Source organism: Equus caballus, chromosome 6 (genome assembly GCF_041296265.1).
Source record: "Equus caballus isolate H_3958 breed thoroughbred chromosome 6, TB-T2T, whole genome shotgun sequence".
NCBI classification, from domain to species: Eukaryota; Metazoa; Chordata; class Mammalia; order Perissodactyla; family Equidae; genus Equus; species Equus caballus.
Window position 1 is genome coordinate 46,361,090 of NC_091689.1, and position 21,501 is coordinate 46,382,590.

Genomic DNA, 21,501 nt, shown 5'->3' on the forward strand with positions numbered 1-21,501 from the left:
AAAAAATGGGCAGAGGATATGAACAGACATTTTTCCAAAGAAGATATACAGATGGCCAATAAACACATGAAAAGATGTTCAATATCACTAATCATCAGGGAAATGCAAGTCAAAACTACACTAAGTTACCACCTGATGCCTGTTAAAATGGCTATGATCACTAAGACTAAAAATAACAAATGTTGGAGAGGGTGTGGAGAGAAGGGAACCCTCATACACTGCTGGTGGGAATGCAAACTGGTGCAGCCACCGTGGAAAACAGTATGGAGATTCCTCAAAAAACTAAAAATAGAACAACCATATGACCCAGCTATCCCACTACTGGGTATCTACCGAAACAACTTGAAATCAACAATCCAAAGTAGCATATGCACCCCTACGTTTGTTGCAGCACTATTCACAATAGCCAAGACATGGAAACAGTCCAGGTGCCCATGGACTGATGATTGGATAAAGAAGATGTGGTACATATACACAATGGAATACTACTCAGCGATAAAAAAGACAAATTCATCTCATTTGCAAATAACATGGAAGGACCTGGAGGGAATTATGCTCACTGAAATAAGCTAGTCTGAGAAAGACAAACACCAGATGATTTCACTCATATGTGGAATGTAAACAAATACATGAACAAAGAAAACAGTTGAGTGGTTATCAGGGGAGGGGGGTGGGGGGTGGGCACAGAGGGTGAAGGGGAGCACTTATGTGGTGACGGTCAAGGAATAATGTACAACTGAAATCTCACATTGATGTAAACCACTATGAACTCAACAAAAAAATAAATAAAACAGACACTTTCACACCATATAGGAAAAAAGAAGAATGGTCTCTAGATGAGGTAGAGATAATCAGCTATGGCCTCATCGAGGCTTCAGAGAGAAGGGAAAAGTCAGTCGTTTGTCCTTTACTTCATGCTGATGATACAGAGAAGACAAGGTCTTAGGGAGAAAGGCAACACGAAAGAGGACAAGAGAAGAGAGCAGTGTCCCCTTGTGAACTTGATCCTCTCAAAACCTGGCAAGTGGCAGCACGGCCTGAAGAGATGAGGCGTTCAATATGGGGCTTGTAAAAGTGGCTCCTAAGTCATCCAGAGGCTCTTTCTCAACAATGCTGTCTTATTATTTCAGGGCAAGTGCATCGCAAACATATGGGTTTGATTGTACCTCCCCACCCCTATCTTCCTCTCCCCATGCTGGAAAAACACACACAGATTTCAAAATGAAAAGGAAAAAAACAAAAGAACAGCCAGGGACCAAAATGCATAGTATGGTTTTAAGCAAGCTTGGCGCATGCTAGGAAAACAATTGTAGCTGGTCAACAAATCCAAATGGCAGTGGCACTCAGCCCTGTCATTAACACTGACAGCCAGGAATGTAACTGCAATTAGGTGGGGGCAGACATGTGGTCTACCAGAGAGGACTAGAAAGAAATGGCCCCCAAAAGTCTAACACTTAGTTGGGTAAGGTAACGCATCAGTTCCCCACAGTTTCAAGACAAATGTGCAGGGGTGACTCCACTTCTGTCCTCAGACGTTATCAAAGGGTTAGTGTCCAGCTGTTCTCCATCTCCACTGGAAATGGAACAAAACAGCTTCCACCAGAGCCAAGGACATGCAATTTAGACATCAAAAGGAACGACCAGTTGTAACACATTCTCATGACAAAGCATACTAATTGCGTGCCTATAAATTAATCTATTTACAAATATTTATTGAGTGCCTACTCTAATAAAGATTGCATTATCTGTCAGACACTAAGCTAGATGATTTTCAAATGTTACTACCGATCCTCACAACAGTACTACAAGACGGGAATTATTAACTGCATTTTGTAGATGAGGGAGACACAGAGACGTTAAATGAGTTTCCTGAGATCATACAGCTAGGAAATGGTGGAACCAGGACCAAATTCAAATTTACTCTATTCTAATTTTTATTCTTTATTTCCTTTAACTTCAGCTAAGTGCAGAAGGGGATTCTTTGTACCTCCCTAAAAGTACTAGTACACCATTTTATGTTGAATAATTGCTGAATGAATGAATAAATGAACAAGCACAAATGACGGGTTCTACTACCCTTGTTCTTGTACCATATTTCATCATTTGAAATAGTCACTCGTTTCCACACCTTAACATCTCTGAAATTATAACGCAATTATAATAGGTGGCATAGCATAATTTAATTGACAACGTTCTCTTTTTTTATTACATGAAATAAATGTGCATCTTACAATCAGCAGACTCTTAGAATCAATGAAATATGACCATCTCAAACCAAGAACAGTTCCACATGAAAGCATAATGAACAATACGGGACTATGTTAAGTGCCAAATAAAATAAGTGTCATAGCCCAGACAGAGCAGTCCAAAAACAGTGGGATCAATTTTAGATTTAGAGGCTGACAGAATGCTGACGAGGGTAGGCAATGGTCATTTGAGGCAGCTCTCTCAGAAGTACATCGGTTTCTTAAAGGTAGGAATCTCTTCTGAATTTTTTTTTTGCTCCGCAACTTCCCACTTCTGCATTATAAAAAAAAGAATGGTGATATCTCCCCTCTGGAAGTATTGGAAAGGGAAAGAAAGCCCAATCCTTCTGACACCTAGTAATTCCTGTCCAGAGGCAGAAGGTTGAATCAGATGGACTCTGGAGAACCCTCCCAGAACCAGGATTCTCTACCTAAAACGGGAAATCTGATTGGTTGCCCATTTGATAAACCACAGAAACTTACTAAGCATTGACAGCATCAAATCAAGAGCTCACCCAACAGGAGATTTTGCTTATGCCTTTCTCTCCAGCCAAGTTTTTTCTCCCATTTCCACATTTCTGCTCACTTCCTGTCTCCCCAAACACACACATACACACAGTCATTTAAAAGTAAATTAATCTCCCTTCTCTATTCTCAATTTAAATAATCTTAAAAAGCCTACTTTCTTCAGGAGGTACTCCATGGTTTTAGGGGACAGGGACGCAGAACAATCACATACCAAGCAGAGCCTTTAATAAGAAGTGTCCTGCGGGCTAACAGTTATGGGTGAAAACTCGCTGAGGAACAAGATATTTATACAATCTCAAAGACTATCCTCATAAATTTCTTAATAATTACAAAGGAAAACCTGTAACCTCACAGTAGAGGCATCTGGTAGACGGCCCCATAACCCAGTGGTCAAAGCTAACATCACCACAAAAGGGATACACTGACAGCATGGGCCTCCTGTTGTGATTTATTGAAAAGGATTCCTACGAAATACACATTATCTGAATCCAGTCATGAGAAAACATCAGACAAACTCAAACTTAGAGACCGTCAACAAAATGATCCCTCATTCTTAAAAATGTCAGTGTCATGAAAGACAAAGAAAAGACTCCAAATTAAAAGAAATTAAGGAAATAATACCAATTATAAATTGTAATACAGGACATTATTGGGACAATTCAAATTTTAATACGGAGTGTGGAATAGAGAATGATATTGCAGCAATGCTAAATTTCCTGATTTTGAAAATTGCACTGTAAGAAAAAAAACCCTGTTTTTAGAAAATACACACTGCAGTATTTAGAGATAAAGAGGCATGATGTCTGCCATATTCTCTTAACTGGTTTAATAATAACAATATATTCATACATAGAAAGAAAGAGGAAATGGTAGAGCAAATGTGGCAAAATGTAAACAACTTGTGAATCTGAGTGTTAACAATAGGGATTTCTTTGGATTATTTTTGAAATTTTTCTGTAAATTTGAAATTATTTCAAAATAAAAAGTAAAAAGCAAATAAAACCAATTTCTCCTCATTTTACAGGAGTTATTTAGCCCATGTCTGGCCTCTAAGTAGCAATGTCTGATTTCTTAGACTCCAAAAGCCTTCACAGAAGAAAATGGAGAAATTTCCATTAGCACGTCAACACGTCCAGGCCTCCTTTGATTTTAGTGGAGACTCCAAGTAACAAAGTGAGAGTTGGAAATAATCATCTGAGCATAAAACAATTAGCGCAACAACCACAGAGAGAAAGTTAATAGCCACTTACGTGGCTGCAGGAGGATCCTTCGCTTGTAAACACACCAGCAGTGAAACTCGGCCAAACCCAGTCTCTGCCCTCAGGAACTGCAAGTCTTAAATCAAAGTTACAAGGCCAGGCAGGCAGTTGGGGCTGCACACATTTTGAAGGAGGCTCTGAAAACAGGAATAAAGATGTTCCTGGAAGCAGTCTTGGAAGAGGAAAAGGAAACCTTGATGACTTCTCGAGATATTGGAATAGGTTGAAAGGGGAGGCCAACAGGCATCCTTTCCTGGACAGCTTTAAAATAAGGGGAAGCCATCTAGGAAAATGTTACAATGTGTAGAATTTACTTTAAATACCTCATCATATGAAGTGTGAGAGTATGTGTCTTACATGACTGAAGCCACAACACAGGTAGCAGCCAAGATAGCCCAGGTGTTCAGCTGGCGCTCTATTCAGAAAAAGGAGATGGTGCTCATGCTCACAGGTGGCATTTCTGCTCTCCCTGCCTCTATCAACAAGCACAGCTTGGTTAATTAGCATAAAGTGTCAGAATTGGATTTTCGTGGGTAAAAATAATGGCCTGTTGACTAGCGTAACAAATGTTAGAAAAGGGCTCTCATTTGGTGAAATTAGAGGTATTCAAATAATGTGGACTCACTAGACATATTTCAGATGTACTCCCTTGCTTATAAAACCCTTGATTATAGACATCCATGGAGGCCTGTATCCACATTCTGGAGATGATGCCTTAGGCCAAACCCCTGAATGGCCCTGTGTCTAGCTGAGTCTCTGGATTCTGTTCCCCTGGCACTGGTTATAAGGGTGACACAATTCTGTGTCTAGAATTGAGGTGTTTGCCTGGAGTGAATCATTCAGGCAAGGAGATGGTCAGAAAATATAAAAGAGTGGTAAACCGGGACATCCTAAACAGGTTGTATGAGCTATTTCTTTTTTTATGCTTGTTAATATATGTATAGTTAATAAATGTCACATTTCAAGAATTCTTTAGAGGCTACCATCAAAAAAGAGTTGTGTATGACTGAATTGGATTAGATCATCTTGCAACAGATGAATGAGGTGTGCTTCTGCATAAATGGAGGGGCAGAAGGCACCATGAGCTGTGGGTAGGCCTTTTTGTTAATGATTTCTAACAATTCCATTGAGGTCTGAGGATATATGTCATATGACCTGAATTTTTAAAAATCATTGGAACTTGTTTCATGGGCTAAAATATCATCTATCTTGGTAAACAATCCACGTGCACATGAAAATAATGTGTTTGCTGCAGTGTGAGTGCAGGGCTCTACAAGCAGCAATTAGAACAAGTCCATTCTGAACGTTGCTCAAGACACTATATCTTTAGTGGTTATCTACTTGTCTATCAATTACTGAGAGAGTTGAAATCACCAAATATAATCGTGGATTTGTCTATTTCTCCTTTCTGCTTTGTCAATTTTTGCTCCATGTATTTTGAAGCTCTGTTATTAGGTACACACAAATTTAGGACTGTTACATCTTCTTAATGAGTTGACCCCTTTATCAACATAAATATTGTCCATGTCTCTGATAACATTCCTTGCCCTAAAGCCTACTTTGTTTGGTATTACCATAGCCACTTCAGCTCCCTTTTGATTAGTATTTACATGGTATATCTTTTTTTATCCTTTTACTTTTAATCTAGCTGTGCCTTTATGTTTAAAGTGTGTTTCTAGTAGACAGCATATAGTTGGGTGTTGCTTTTTTATTCAATCTAACAATTTCTACCTCTTAATTTTGCTATTTAGGCCATTTATACTTAATGTAATCACCAGTATGGATGGGTTTAAGTCAACTATCTTGCTATTTCATTTTGTACTTGTTCAGAGAAACTATAGGGCTAGCCTTATCCTTTCAGAAATTACCTGCCTGTTGTCTAATGTGTGAAAACAGTTATCACATATATTTTAACTAGATTTCTCACTGTTTACAGCAGAAAAACTAGCCCTATACTAGATACTCCCTCATGGCCAGATGTAGAAGCAGGGAATCTGTATTTAAAAGTTTCTCAGGTGATTCTGGTGTGCTGCTAGAATTGGGAACCACTGCTCTAAGTCAATGGTCACAAGTTGAAATGAGTAGGGGAAAGGCAAATAGTGGAAATGTGAGCTGCTGGATATAAGATGATAGGGAGTATTGGGAGCTGTGGGAAACCAGAGAGCATAGTTTACAACTGAAAATACGCACAGTGAATGTTTTTAAAACATCTTTTGAACGAAATAAAATGTGGCTGAAATCTCCCCTGGCGTCACCAATTTGCAACATTCGTGTATCTTCTCTAGTGTCAATGTACCTTTTAAACTAGGGTGCCCAGAATTGAGCACCATCCTCACAGTGGACTGACAGCTCAAGGTTGGTGGTGACACCATAATTACTCACAACTCATACCCCTGGAGTTCACTACTTCAGTGTAAAACAAGTTCACGCTTTGGCAACAAACTGAGAGTTCACATGAGGCTGCGGTCAACTCACCATTACTCTTCATTTCTCTCACACAAACGCCTGCCAAACCAGGTTCTCTCAGTCCCGCACTATTGTAACTGACTTTACATTTACCACTATTAAATTTCACATTGTTGATTTTGGTTCAGGGTTCCTTCTTGTTGAAACATTTTCCATCTTGATTCTGTTATTCTTCAAGGTAACTACTTTACCCAGTTAGGTACCGGTGGGAATCTGATAAGCATGCCTCCCATTCTCACAGACCCAGAGCTAGTGACTAGCTACCATGACACAGCCCCCTTGACTGATGCTGGCCAATCAGTGCTGCCTTTGTTCTTCATAATCTCTATCCCCAGGGGATCAGGGAACAGAAGGAGATGAAGCACAAATAAGTAAAACCAGCTCTCAGAAAGTATCATGGCAAAATGCCAGGGTGATGGTGAATTTGCAGTCTGCATGCAGATTCTGTATAAATGTTCCCATGAATACTCCTGCCGCTCCTTTCCACAGGTAACGGGCAATGTTGAAAATAGAGCAGATAGTGCACCCTAGGGTGAGGCTGTGAGCTCATGACTCCCTCACTCAGAAGCTCCAGTTCTGACACTAACTAGCTGGGTGGGCTTGAGCTACTGAGCTGTCTTCTCTGATCCTCAGTTTCCTCAGCTGAGGCCTCCCCCTCCACGAAGCTTTGCTTCTCCCAGCCTGGCATCCTTTCTCCACTGGAGACCCAGCCTACGCCCCATTTCCATGAGGCCTTGCTTTGCCTTGGCTATGACAGACTTCCGGGTGAAGTGGTTCAGGGAACTTTCTCCATCCTTCCAACAACACTCTTCAAGTCTGATCTTGCCAGTTTCCTACTTAAAACCCTTCCACAGCACTCGAGCTAAGCATTTAAGGCTGGCCTTATGGTCTGATGCCTATCTACCTCCCCTGCCTCACATCCCGGCCCACCCTCACGTCTATTCTTCATCCCAGCCATACAGCTCCCTGCAGACCCCTGAATCACTGCTTCACCACTTCATGCCTTAATTCATGCTGCTCTCCCTGCCTGGAGTGCCCATCCCCCTCTTCCACACCCAACTTACATCAAGTCATTATTCAAAACTCAGCTCCGTCATTGTATCTTCCAGGAGGCCACCTCTGACAGATTCAGGAGCCCCTCCTTTGTATCTCCTAGGGCCCACTGCACATATTCTGTCTGAGCATTCGTCACACATTGGTAGACATCAGCTGACTTATCTTTTCTCCAAGTTAACCATAAGCTCCTTGAGGGCCAGGGTTTTTCATTACCACTGCCTAGGACAGCGCCTGCCACAGCATGGGTGCTTGCTGAATCACTGCGTAGACTGAATGATGAGTGAATCAATGAATGAGCAAGTTACCTCGCACAGGTGGCTGCCCACCTCCCCATGGCAGCTCGTGCTCAGGCTCCTGGGACTCCGCATCACAGCACAAATCTAAATACAAGACACCTCAATGTGACTCCCCAGGCCACTCACTCAGCTCTCCACCCTCTTTCCAAACCTCCTCTCAGAACAGGACAAGTTAAATGGAAGAACGACTAGGAAATCCTCTCTTCTCTCACAACCAAGGAGGAGCCACACTCCCAGATGTGCTGCCCAAGAGAGATGCTCCGGTGCCTGGAATCCAAGAAGTCGGGAAACCTCCTGGAAAAACATCAGTCAGAAAATCCATCCCCGGCCAGCCCTCAACAGGCCTGTCTCCTGCTGAGTTTGCTCGCTCTTGAAGTCTACAACCCACGAGTTGTTTACGTTCCTAACCCTGAGCTCAGGGGCAGCTGCAACTTAATTTGTGCCATGAGTTGACAGGGCTGTTCTCTGTTAGAGTTGCAAGAGCATAAACAACCTTCCAGGCTGAACTCTGTGTGGTGTTCCCCAGGACCACCCCTACCCTGGGCCTATAAATACCCTCTATCACTTTCCAAGGTCACCTGCAGCAGGCCTGGATGAGAATAACTTGTCCCCTAGTCTGGAAGACGTCACTAGGAGTGAACAGGTATAGAGTAGGTGGGATGGACTGGTAAGGAAAGGAGATGAAAGGGAAAAGGATAAAGCCTGAGGGTTCTTGGAGGAGGGAGAAGGAGAAAGTTCAAGGGGACCAGAGAGGCTTAGAGGGAGATGGACACAGCTGTGTAGCCTGCAGATAAATGCTTCAGTCCCTGGGAGGGTGTGAGAAGTGCTGAGGAGCAGCCTCTGGGGCACCATGGTGAGATCTGAAACACCTAACCAGGAGTCCAGCTCTGAATGAATGGTAAACAGAGTTGGCTGGGCACATCCACCCTTCCCCTCCACCTACAAAAAGGAGAAAGAGGAGGGGAGCAAGCGTGACCTCAGTCCTTCAGAATCCCTCTTGCACAGTCTGTCTGCTTCTACCACCACCATTCTTCCTGCCAAAAGGATCTTCACCTACGCAGAATCATGCCAACACCCTCCTGCCCATGCCCGGGATTCTGGGGATTAAAGGCCAACACCGAGGGAGGGGGAATGGACCGCAAAGAGAATTCTGGGCATGTTCTCAGCCCACTCACTTGGGAAGACCACTTTGTATCTTATCCATCCTCATTGCTCACTGGTCCTGCCGGGCAGCTCACTGGAAATTATTGTCACCTTTCACAGACAGAGCACCACTTTGCCTTTCTGCGCCATGTCACATTCATCGCCCATTGTCTACCTATAGGGGACATACCATTGGTTTGTTACCAGACATGCAGATAAGAGCCCCAGTTCTTGGGGAGCAAAGCCCTGAAGGCAGCATCCCACAGCAACAAGGCCAAGGGGCACTTTCAGTCCTCTCACACACACACGCATGCACACATATGCATGCATGCGCACACACGCACATAATTCCAACACACCAACCCACTGGGACAACTCAAAGCCATTTGGAGCAGTAGTCCCCAGGCTGGGCCTCTGGGTCTTCCCAGAGAGTCAGCCCTCATGCCAGGTCCCCTGCCATGCAGCTGCCACCCACCCTCCAAGGCCAGCAGCTCCTGAGATGCCACGCAGACTTTTCCACTTGTCCAAAGCTTCTTAAGTGCCTCTGATATACACCATGTGTCCCAACAGGAAAACACACACTCATCAACTCTACAAAATGCTCCAGATGTGATCAAAGCCGAGAAGCAAAAGCAAAGAGAGGTGGGGGTGTCCAGGAACGGGAAGAGGTCGGGGGAGAGGAGAGAGATATCCTGGGATATGGCGGTGGGGGTGCCCCAGGCAGAGGTGAGTTCAGTGGACAGAGGCCAGAACTGGGGTCCAGGCTCCTGGGTGCTAAGCCCTAGTTCAACTTGCCTCCTTGTGAGACCTTGGGTCTTGCTCCTAGACCAGCTTCAAGATTCTATCCTGTGGAGCCTAGAAAGTTGCCCCTGGGAGGGATGTTATAGATCACCTGGACTAACCCCTTACTGTTAAGTGAGGACAGTAACAGGTAAGCCAGCCTGCCTGGAGCATCATCCACCACCTCTAATCCACACATCCTCTAGCTCTCAGCTCTGTCTGCATCAAATGTCAGTAGGTTATAGGGCACAGATTAAAGATTCCTTATTTAGAAGTGGCCTCAAACATGACACCTCTGTCTCTCTGCCTCGTTAGTTCTGTTGGAGGGTTTTCGTTCCTTTTTTAATAAAATGAGAGGATGGCTTTCAAGGACTCCCAAATCTAAAATTCTTAAGTCCCTACTATCTATGACAACACCCCCTTAAGGAACCAGATCTGTTTTATTCTAAAAAATCCCAGAGTCCCTTCACCATCCCATGTGCATGTCTGACCTCGCTTGTCCACTATGCCCCACCATCGCCGTGGGGCCCCTTCAGAAAGCAGTGCATGTGTCTCACCAACACGGTTTTCAGCCCCTAAAGTGTACAAAGGCAGTTAAGATCATGAGCTCTGGAGCCATACAGCCTGTGACTTGGAACAAGTGACTTATTGACTCTGTGCTTCGGTGACCTCAACTTGAAAATGGAACAAAGATTGTGCCGACCTCGCAGGGTTACCTTGAAGATTCGACCAGATCCTACACAAAAAAGGGCATGTGAGACTGGGACACGGTGAGTGAGGGGCAAGTGCCATGTTAGTGATGCTCATCAGCATGCCCACTGAGACATCCACCACTGGTGAACAGCGAGAGACAGTTCCCATCCACTGTTACAATCTAGCGCAATCTGTGGGCTAGTTAGGATGTGGAGGGTGAGGATAAGAAGAGAAAAAGAGACTCTGGGTTCAGAGTCATATGCCCAGAATGCCCACAAGTTCTCTCGGAAGAACAGGGGACATCCAGGAGGACATGCTGTTCTTCTCCCCAGACTCCCCACCTCTCCCTTCCATCCTGTTTGGCATAAAACGTACAATCTCGGGTCCTATCTAGTGCCCCATGCAGAAGAGCCTCAGGTCCTTCAAAAGTAAAAGCCAACCATGTCAGCTCAGGGATGCCCACACACGTCCAGCCACACAACCAAACCCTCCAAGGACATACTCTTCTCCTTAGAATAAAGCCCCAAATCCTCAACTGACCTATAAGACCCCTCCAGGACATGGCCCCTGCTTTCCCCCAGCCTAGTCCCCTGTAACTACCCCCACAACAGACCTAATGGTCCAGCACCCCCGGCCCCCTCTTCCAGCAGTAGGGCAGTGTACACAGCGGCGAAAATAACTGACTCTAGAGCCAGACTTAGGAGTTCAAATCTTACCTCTTATTTACTAGCTGTGTGACTTTGGCTGACTTAAAAACCTTTTTGTGTGTCAATTTTTCATCCGGAAAATGAGGATAACAGCATCTATTTCGAAGAGCTGTTGTGAGTTAGCAAACGCAGAGGCACCCAGGAAGTGCCTGGCATCCAGGAAGTACCATGGAATGTTAGCTACTGTCATTATCCCGTTGATCTTTGCCTGGCTCATCTTTGCTTTCTCTCATGCACCAAATCTTAGCTCCTCAGGGAGGCCTTCTCCAAATAGGTAGATTGTCCTCCATCTGTATTCCCATTATACCCCATACTTCCCATGTCACACTTACAATTAACTACACATTATCTGACTTCCCCACTAGGTCATAAGCTCTATGAGATCAGACTAGGGTGGGCCACAGGTCCAGATGGTCCTGGAACAGTCCTGGTTTACCCCTGTTGTCTCAGTGGAGTAGGTTAGATTGGAGTCCAGCAAATATTAACTCCTCTCCCCTTAAGAAAAACTGTCCTGCCCAACAACATGGATTTGTGCTTGTCCATGTGACTTCTTTGGCCAATGGAATACTAGCAGATGTGATGGTAGCAATGCCTTAAGAGGGACTGTGTGTTTCCATTTCTTTCATGCGCTCTTGTGATTGACCATGAAAGGAACATGCCCCAGTTCGCTTCTGATCATAGGAGAATGTGCAGACCTGTGGAGACCTAAACACAATCTGAAGCCTGGAGCCAAGCCCAGCCACCCCTCAGCCTGAAGCAGAGCTTTTCCACTCAACCTACAGACACATGAGCAAGAAAAATACATGACTGCCCTTGTAAGCTGCGGACTTCAGGGGGTTGTTATGCGGCATTATTGTGACAATAGCCAACTAATATACTCAGCATAATTATTAACAGTGTCATTTTTCACTCTCAAAAGTGCCCTGGTTAGATGGTAAATTGCCTAATTACCCAAGGTCAGTCCATGCTATCTTTTTCATCACTTTAACTTTAGCACCTAAAATAGTGCCTGGCACAGAGAAGGTGCTCAATAAATATGCCGGGTGAAATTGAACTGAATTATGTTTTCTTAGATCTCTTTCCCAAAACATTGAGTTTTCTTGCCAACTGGATGGTAAAAGGTCTGAGTTTGGGGGCTCTGCCTTCTATTTCTTTCACATTGTCCCCATAGAGATGCTTCTGGCAGGCCGCTGGACCATCAGAGTGCTTAACCTCACAATTCACAGATGTTACACCTTCAGAGAAGGGCTAGTATGTCCAAAGGGGGATACAGTCCCCCAGGACTTGACAGAATGGAGAAATAGAACGTGGGGTGAGCATGGAGAATGAGCAAGTGTGAAAGGGAATGAACCCCAGCAAGAGGAATCTACCTGAGGCATCGGGTGGAGCCTCCAGGGTGTGGAGGTCCCTACCCGGGGTGAAGAGACATCGTTAGTGTCTGGTAATTCACTTCTCTCCACTGAGCAGCTGCCGTCCTGCCCAAAGGCTGAGAACTGGGTAGAACATCAGCCTAAGGAAATACTGCCATTTTGTTAGAATTGATAACAGCTGGAAACCAAGCCATCGTCCTTACCCTCCTCCAGAGCAAAATGCCCAAATAAGTTCAAAATGCCAGTCCTCCATTCCCTCTCTGTCTCCCTTGACTGTGTTCAGTTGAATATGGATTCTATGAAAGAAACCGACAAGGTCGAGCCAACAACCCTGACGCCTGAGCCCTCAAGGAGGATTCCCTGAGTCCCTTTGATGGGCTGGGTGACTCAGGCTGAGTTCCACAACCTCTCCGCATCTGAGTCAATCACTCTGCCAGGGGCAGACAGCAATCCTTGGCAGTTACCCCACATCTTTGAATACCTCGAGATAATCCGGAGAATGTACTGGAGGATGGCAGTCTCCCAGGCAGGGATCTTCAAGTTTTTTGTTTTGGTTTTTTTCTTGCTTATGTCTGTGACTTCCAGACCCACAAAACGCTGTAGTTTTCCGTTTCTAAAACAGAGGCATGTGCCTGTGCGAAAAGCCTGCGTGTGCCGGGCTGATTAAATTTAGCTATCCTGCGGTTGTTGTAACGTGTGTTCCCATGTTACTCAATGTGTTAAGAGGTTTTCTGTTTATGTTGGTTACATACCCATGTGGGGTAGGTGGAGAACATCACTCAAAGGAACATCATTAGCAGGAACGGGGAGCTCATGAGCTCCAGAGAAAAGTGGTGAAACCGCGGCTCATGGGATCAAACAGTCAGGCTGTGTCCATGGAAATTCATCCACGTGCTAGCCCTCCTTCTAGGACTAGATCAGTCCCGCAGATCTACCTGAGGTCCTCAGCTCCCACAGACAGAATTGCACCTGCTATCGCTAACTCAGAGATTTTGTGGAGGAGATGCAAAGATCCCTCTGTCAGGGAGAAGAACTTCACAAGGTCCAAATGGGCTCAATGACTTGCCCAAAGTTTCCCAAGAGAGAGAGTGAGTGAAAACGGAACCTCCAGGTGTCCACTCTCACCTCACAGCTAGGGGAAGTCCTCAGACCCTCACAAGCTCTGTTTTGCTGCCTGCCTGGATTCCAGAGAAACCACCTGACAGCATCTCCTCTTGGTCCCCATTGTCATGATCATTTCTTCTGGACTTTCTTCCCCCGCCCTGTCTCAAATATTGTCTCCAAGCAATTCCTGAAGCCCAGTGCTTTCTTCTCAGCCCTTCAGCCACAGCCCATTCTTGAGTTTCTCCTTCTTTCAGCATCTCCTGACCAAGAACGCTTCAATCTGAATCTTGTGAATCTCCCAACCATATTTCTCCTCTCCTTCAAATCTCTGCTTTCTATTCAAAACTCACCTGCCCCACAAGTCTCCTTTTCTCTCATCAACCACACTAAAGCTTCAAAACCTTTCACTGGCCTTCCCCCAGCACTTCTCTGTACAGCTCTGTGCATCGGTTACCCACTGGGCACTGTCCACAGCTCCGTGACCACCTTCAGAAGGGTTCTATTGTGCACACGTATACCCCATCCTTACACTTCAACCTTCCTGTTTCCCCCCTTCTTTTGGCTTTGACACCACACCCACGACAAAGCTCTGCATCCAGTGGACCCTTGATGTAGGAACTGACTCTTGTGTTGTTAACAGACTCTTAGCTCTATTTTAAGAAAAATCTTTGATGGTATGGATTTCTCATGACCTCCCAAAACAAGCAAGAAGAACAAAATGCAGCTCTTGATGACAAAGGCACCTGCTGTAGCACATTCTGGTCCAGTCTCTGGGGTCACCCAAGCCTCAGAAACACCATTTCACTCTCACTGGGAAATGAAAAGAAGATATTTCCATGACAAAGACAGACCCTCCAGGAAATCCCACACCTACAGGAGGCAGACTCTGGGACAGGCTGCGGAAGGGTCTCACCTGGTGCACAACGCTAACCTGCACAGGTGTCTGCTTGCTAAACCTGTGACTGAGACAGAGCAGCGAACTGGAGTCTCAGCTGACAAAAGCAAGAAGTGACAGCTGACCACCTGACAACATGGAAGAAGTCAGAAAGAAAGGACTATAAAAAATAGAAACGAGAAGTCAAAATCGTGGCATTCTTGGGTCGCTTAACAGAGGCACTAATAACTACATCCAGCTCAACAGGCCCTGAGCGCGACGTGTCACTCCTGCTAAGCACAGAGAAGTGTTCAGAAGGGTGGCCCCATCATAAAGCATGGGCTGACCACGGTCGGTCGGTGAGCTCCACTTACCAGCAGACCACACCAGTGCTCCTTCAGAGATGGCTAATTGAAGGGATTAACACTAGAGAGCCGGAAACCTAGCCCGCCTGACATCCAGCTGGGTGGAGCTCTGCCACCTTCAGCCACAAAGTACAAGGGAAAAAACAGTTTCTGGAGTCGGACAGGCCTGGGTTCAGATCCCAGATGGACTGGCTTCATGGCTTTTGGGAAGCTTCTTATCTCACTGAGTTCAGTGTCCCCATTCGTAAAATGGAGGTAAGAGCAGCCACTTTGCAGGGTTGCTGGGAGGCACAGAGCGCACACATACAGAGCCCATAGTTACAGTGCATTGATTTATAATAAAAAGTAGAGTCTTATGATTAAACAATATTTGTCAAAATTCACTAGCTAAAGAACTGCACAAAATCTTGCTAGTTTAGGGGATATTATAATCTTCCCCCAGGGAGCAGATAAGTAATAGCTTTACTCAGCCCAACCTAAGTCCATCGCCACACTCTCTGTGCAACACTTTATCAGAATCCTCGCAGTCATATTGTGGGGCAGGTAGGACAGTGCTATGATCCCTATTTCACAGCTGAGGAAACTGAGGCTCAAGAAGGATGCCCAAATATTACATCAACTAGAAACAAAGCTGGAGCTAAAAGTGAGTTCTTTCCATTCTTAGCCCTCTGCTCCCACTCTAAAGGAATGTCCCTAGATCCCTAGGCAAGTGCCTCCGGCTCTAATAAACACGTGCACGTCACTCTACCCATCTTTGAATTTAAGAAGTGCCGGCCCCACTCCTCCATTTTCTTCCTGGAGAAGGGGGCTCTTATTTGTTTAAGTCTATCTTCCTATGGATGCCTCTCCAAATCTTTGATCACATTACTTTTCCTTTCCTGAAATACTTCCCGCCTGGCAGAGTTTTTCTTTGTGCACGATGACCTGAGTTGGACACGTGAGGTTTTGCCATGATTCAGTAAATCCCTAAGTGATGTGATTCCAGAATGTTTTCTGAGAATTTCTGGGGTCTGTGGATGCTGCAACATATCACATGGATGTTTCTAGAAAGAGTTAGTCACCCCCAACAATCTTTGCCTGAGGCATAGCTGCTACCCATGAACCCAACATCACATCTGACTGGTTTGAGGGTCAGTTTCCCCCATCGTCTCTTCCATATGCTGTTTTTCTTCAGCCTCAGTTACATGTTGAAAATTCTCTCCATGAGCTTGTCCCTTCATTTCCCAGAAAAGCCCAGTGGTCATATAGGAGCTTCGAGATTTGACTTTGAACTTCAGCTCCTTGAGAATGAGGTCATGCTTAATTCATCTCCAAACCTCCAGCACCAGTGTCTGACATACGGTCAGCACAAAATAAAATGTGTTGGCTTAGCTACACCGGGTGAGGTGTGCGGAAGGACCCTGCTCTGAGTTTCCCGGGCCAGTGTGTCCCAAAGAAGACAATCATGATGATGAGGCTGTTTGAAGACCCTGCGTCACATGAGGACACGCAGAAAGGTCAGGAGCGTTTTGTGTGAAGGAAAGCAAGCTGAGGTCTGTGAGAATTATCACGGACACAAGAGGTGTTTTCAAATACTCAGAAAACTGACGTACACCACAGGGTACTCTTGTTCTGTGGAGCTCCAGCCAGCAGAACTGGAATCAAAGGGAGGGAAATCAGCGGAGTTCTGGCTCCAGCTCCATGACCACTTATAGTGGCTAAAAATGTCCAACAAATGAGCCGCCCCCGAGGCAAAGCACTCCGAGGGCAGGAAAATCAAGCAGGGGCTGGGCATTCGCTAAACAAATGTGCTGTGAGAGGAAGTCTGCATCCCTTTGCTCCAGGCCTGGCACTGAGGGGATTCACCTCTACGCTCGGTCCGCCTCTGTGACGCCAGGGTTTGGTCTCAGGGATTCTAGATAACTGAGAATTTACTGCACACAAGGGCCAAGGAGACATGAAATATATAGCTTGTTATATAGTTTTAACTAAAATCACCTTCTCTTCCTCCTTGAGAAATAGGACATGACATAAGAAGTCAAGGAGGCAATGAACTGGGGAGCCAAATAGCTCATACCTTCCCAACTCTGCCCATGGAATTCTGGGCGGCCATGGGGAGCGTTTGCAGCCTCCTGGTGCCTTAGGATCTGCCATCTGTACCATATGGCTGATGCTACAGGAAGGAAAATTAAAAGTTGGATCTAAAACAGGCGCCACGATCTATGGAGGGCTGTTCTGAGGCTTGGGAGGCCTCCCTCAGAAGACCAAGTCAGCCTTTGGGTGCAGCCTTGGGCTGGAGCTGAGAGCACCGTACTCCAGCTCCTGACCCACTGGCCAGCCCCAGGCCAACTGCCTTCCCTCCAGAAGGGGACAAACCAGAGGAAAGTGGCACTCAGCGGGGGAAGCAAGAGAAAGGAGAGTGGGATAGAGCCTTTTCAGAGCTAGATTTAACAAACAGCCTGACTTATTTCCTGATCTGTAAGATGGGCCAGAATATAACAGCACAGAACATTAGTATCCTTATTTCTGCCTTGCTTCAACCAGCTCCTGCCTGCTTTTCTCTGTCCACTCTGCTCCCACACTCTCAGAGGTAAAAGAATAATATTCTCAGGCTCGTGAGATATTATTTATTTCCAGCCTGCAATACGTTTCCCAGTTAAATCAAAAGCTTCAAATGCTGAGATCTGTGCAAATACCACAGGTATTTGCAAATCCCAAACTTCATCTCTCCTTAGCCTCCTCTCCTGGACGCAGCCTCACCTCCTTCCAACCCTGGATTCTCTGCTAACTTACAGGGCAGAGCAAGGGGCACGGGCCAGGCTGGCACAGAATCCGTACAGATGATCTGACAACTCCCAATCAACAGTCAGGAAGGATGTGGCTTTGGGTCCATGTGATCTCTGGCCGTCAATATCAGGCTAAACAATAAATCCATATATGGGGCAGCCCAGGCTGGTGATGAAGACACATATAGGACCTTTAACCTCAGTCCTTCAGAAAACAACATTTCTAATTCAAGTGCCACCTCTTCCAGGAAGCCCTCCCTTATTCTGCTAATAGCAATAACTTTTCATCTGTTCTGGACTATCACGTCTGTACTTACATCATAGTCCTTATGAGCCCTCACTTCTTCCTGCCTTGCACATGTCATTCTCCCTACATAACTGCTGGGTCCTTAAGGGCACAAACTCCACCTTACTCATTGCTGCACCTCCCCATGCTGCCGAGCACAGAGTCTTGCTCACTGTACGCATCAGTAAATGTTTATTGTGTTGAGCTGAATTGCTTTTATAAATCCCAGGGAAGGATCAAGGAGGAGGCAGCAGGACGCAGGAAATAATTAATCACAGGTTGATCAACATTTTTTCCTCTCCATTCCCTCCCCCAAACCAGCTGTGGCCAGTCCTTCTCGAGCCTGGCCTGCTAAGAAGCCTCCTGAGAAAGAATGTGGCTCCCTCTGTCTCCCTCCTGGAGGCATTTGGATGAGCCACCTTTTAGGAGGGTAGAAGTGGGGCCCAGGGATGGATCAAATCACACAGCCTTCTAGCAGCCATCCTGGAGAACTCTGACAAGGACTGGGGCCTCTGCCTTGCAGTAGGAGGCGGGACAGCCATTTCTGGGAGGCCAGGGTCTGGATGAACTCTGCACAGATGGGGCTGGAAAGGTTGGGAGTCTAAGATGGTAGAGATGTGTAGCAACTTGGGGACCACTCTTGCTGGCCACAGATGATGTCCAAAGGCCATTCGGATGGTAGGACCCTATGGACATCATTCTCCGGTCATTGTGGAGGTATTCATATCTCAAAGCGAGGCATTCCAAGGGGACTCCAGAGCTGCCACATGGGTTTCATGCCCAGCTCCTGAATTTAAGGAAGCCTCACCCATGATGTGGGCATTCCTGAAAGAGGTGGGAATGAGTAATCGCCATTTACCCATCTCTAGGCTGTAATTCCTATGTGATGCAGTGAATGCTACCCATACACTATGCCCTTGGTGAATTCCCCAAAGTCAACCGGCTGCAATGCCCCTGAGCCTAGTAGACTTCTGGACCCCTCTCTTCCTCATGCCGTCATAGGTAGGCAGTGGCAGATGCTAAAACATAAAATTTGTGTACATCAACTTCAGCAAAGTATAGTTAGGAGCTAAATCAAACTCACATGTTTAAACCCTATTGTTTTGTCTCATCCATATCAAAACCTCCAAGCTAAGAAAATCCGCCTGTGAGCAGACATTAATTTTAGTGAAAAGACAGGCCACGGCCCTAACACTTGATCACATCTGCATGGATCCAAAGGCCCCAAGCCCCTGCTTCCCAGAAACGAAAGGCTGTTTCCGCCCAGGAGGTTGGGGAGTTACCCAGAGCAGGACAGGCAGAAATCTGCTCTTCTGGCTGCAGGGACCCTTGTACGGCTCCCAAGGGACTAGAAGAGCCATTTCCCTTCAACTAAGACATCATCTCCCTCACTGTCCTAATCACAACCCTTTCTGCCAGGGCACAAGTGCTGCTGGCTGGAAGTTCCGGGAAGAATCTACTGGAAGTGGGGTCCCTGCTGGATACCTCTGCGGGAACTTTCCAGGCAACACAAACACTCACACACACACACACACACACACACACAGAGCTCAGGCTTGCAGGCCCGAGGTTTCTAGAGCAAAGGCAGGATCCAGGGTGGAGAGCCTGTGGGCTGGGAGAGAGCCATCGGCAGTCTCACAGTGCAGCCTGCTGGGCAGGAACGCTGGTGCAGTGCAGGAGGCGGGGGGGAGGGGCAGAGAGAGCCCAGCCTCCCTCTGTCCACTTGCAACACCTGGGGAAGCAGGCTGGCACACCAAATCTCGAGTTTAGGCTCGAAGCCTGCAGAAGGAGAAGAATAGCTAGTCCCAGAGCTTCAGAAACGCACACAGGTACCTCCCCACCCCCACCCCGGCTGAGCTCTCAACGGCTCAGTGCTTTAAGAATGCTCCAAATGATGGGCACAGGAAGGAGCAGCAGGGATTCATGGGAGAGTCAGAGGCTCAGCGCTAAACACTAGAAGCTGAAAGCCTAAGGAAATAGATGGGAAAGACCTCTGCCAGGCCTCTGTGTGAATTCTTCTCTCCTTGTATAAGACTCCGCTGCTTCTGTCAATCTTTCCACACAGACCATATGGTTGCGACTTCTACATAAAGGCACCAAGAGGGTACAGTGCACATTAGTAAGTAGTAACGAATGACACTCTCACAGTGGGAGGCCAGTGACGGTTCAGGGAAGGTGGCCACAGGCTAGGTTGTGTGGGCCAAGTCGTCCTGACAGGTGGTGGCAGGAAAGATGGAGAAGAAACAGTGGAAGAGAGAAATGGTGCTGAAGAAGCGAGCCTGGACCTGGTGTCAGACTAGAGGCTGGCAGTGCGAGTGCGGGCAGATGGTGAAGGAGAGGAAGGAGGTGACTTTGACCGCAGCAGGAAAAGCAAGATGGGCCCTTTGGAAGGCAGCGTGAAGCGAGTTTAGGGGGAGCTGCTGAGTTGGGCGGTTCCCCACACCCTCCCCCGGCCCCCGCCCGGGGTTTCTCTACCAGCCCTCCAGGTGCCTTTCCTTGGCTTCCCTGTCTCTGTCCCCTACCTGTGCTCATAATGCCCCTACCCCTTCCCTCTCCCCACTACTGTCACTTTCTCTCTTTCCAGCAGCTCCTTGAGGTCAGAGAGCTCCTTGTACCCCTGTTAGACAACAGCCCCCCACTCCCCCCACACACACTAGCCAGTGTCCCTTCCCTCCAGCCAATATGTGAGAGATGCTGGAGGCTGCAGCCTTCCCCACTCCCAGCCCAGCCGCTGGCCTCGCCCAGGGGCTGTGGGAGCTCCCTAGCCGCCTGATCTGGGAGGAATAGTGGACAGCCTCCAGCTCCGCAGCACACTGTGCCCCGTCTAGACAGATCTGAGCTCTCTGTGCTCAGGAACCGCCAGGCCCCAGAGCAGGGCTCTGCTCCAAAGGCAATTCTTCCCCTGCAGGTGAGCCTGCTTTGGTGGCCAAAACTGAGAGCATATTGGAGCCATTTCCCACTTAGCTGGCAGCCAGTCACCTGAAGTCTCTGGGGAAAAGACAGGGCTCTCTGGAAGGGAGATTTTTTATTTTTTAATCACATTTTTTTAAAACGAATGAGTAGTTGAAGAAAACAGGCGACAGAGTGGGTGGCCACTTGAGATGCAGAGAAGAAGATCAAAGCCCACCAAGCATGGAGGAAGCAGCCTTGGTGTGGCCCAGAGAACAGTCTAGGTGGCCTGTCCCTCGTAAAAGGCAGGCAGAGAACGGGAGGTGCTGGGTCAGGGAGCCTCCGTCACAGGCACCCATGGCCCTGCTCCCTGACCCGAGCGCTTCAGTTAACGGTCTTCAGCTGGAACAAACACCTGCTGTCAAGAGACATCCAACCGAGCTCCCAGTTCCCTGGGAGGGCTGTCGCATCTCCGTGTGGGCGGCGAACCTGCCCTGACTGTGGCCCCCAAGCTGCTTTCTTCTTCCAAGAAGAAGCTGGAACTCCTCCCTCTGCACTCAATCCTTCTGGCTGCCACCCCTCTCACGATCCCAGCCCAGGGCAATCAGCCAGGAGCACTCTCTGTGTTTGCCGGCTGATTAATGAGCTCATTAGAAGAGCCACAAGTGACTGTG

The 21,501-nt window shown here is 46.8% G+C and overlaps 1 protein-coding gene across 4 annotated transcripts in view; it reads right to left on the bottom strand.

The window, feature by feature from the left end:
* The window catches only part of ANO2 (anoctamin 2), a 326,349-nt gene that overhangs the window by 185,390 nt on the left and 119,458 nt on the right, over nt 1–21,501 (bottom strand). The gene's annotated exons all lie outside the window — the stretch shown is intronic.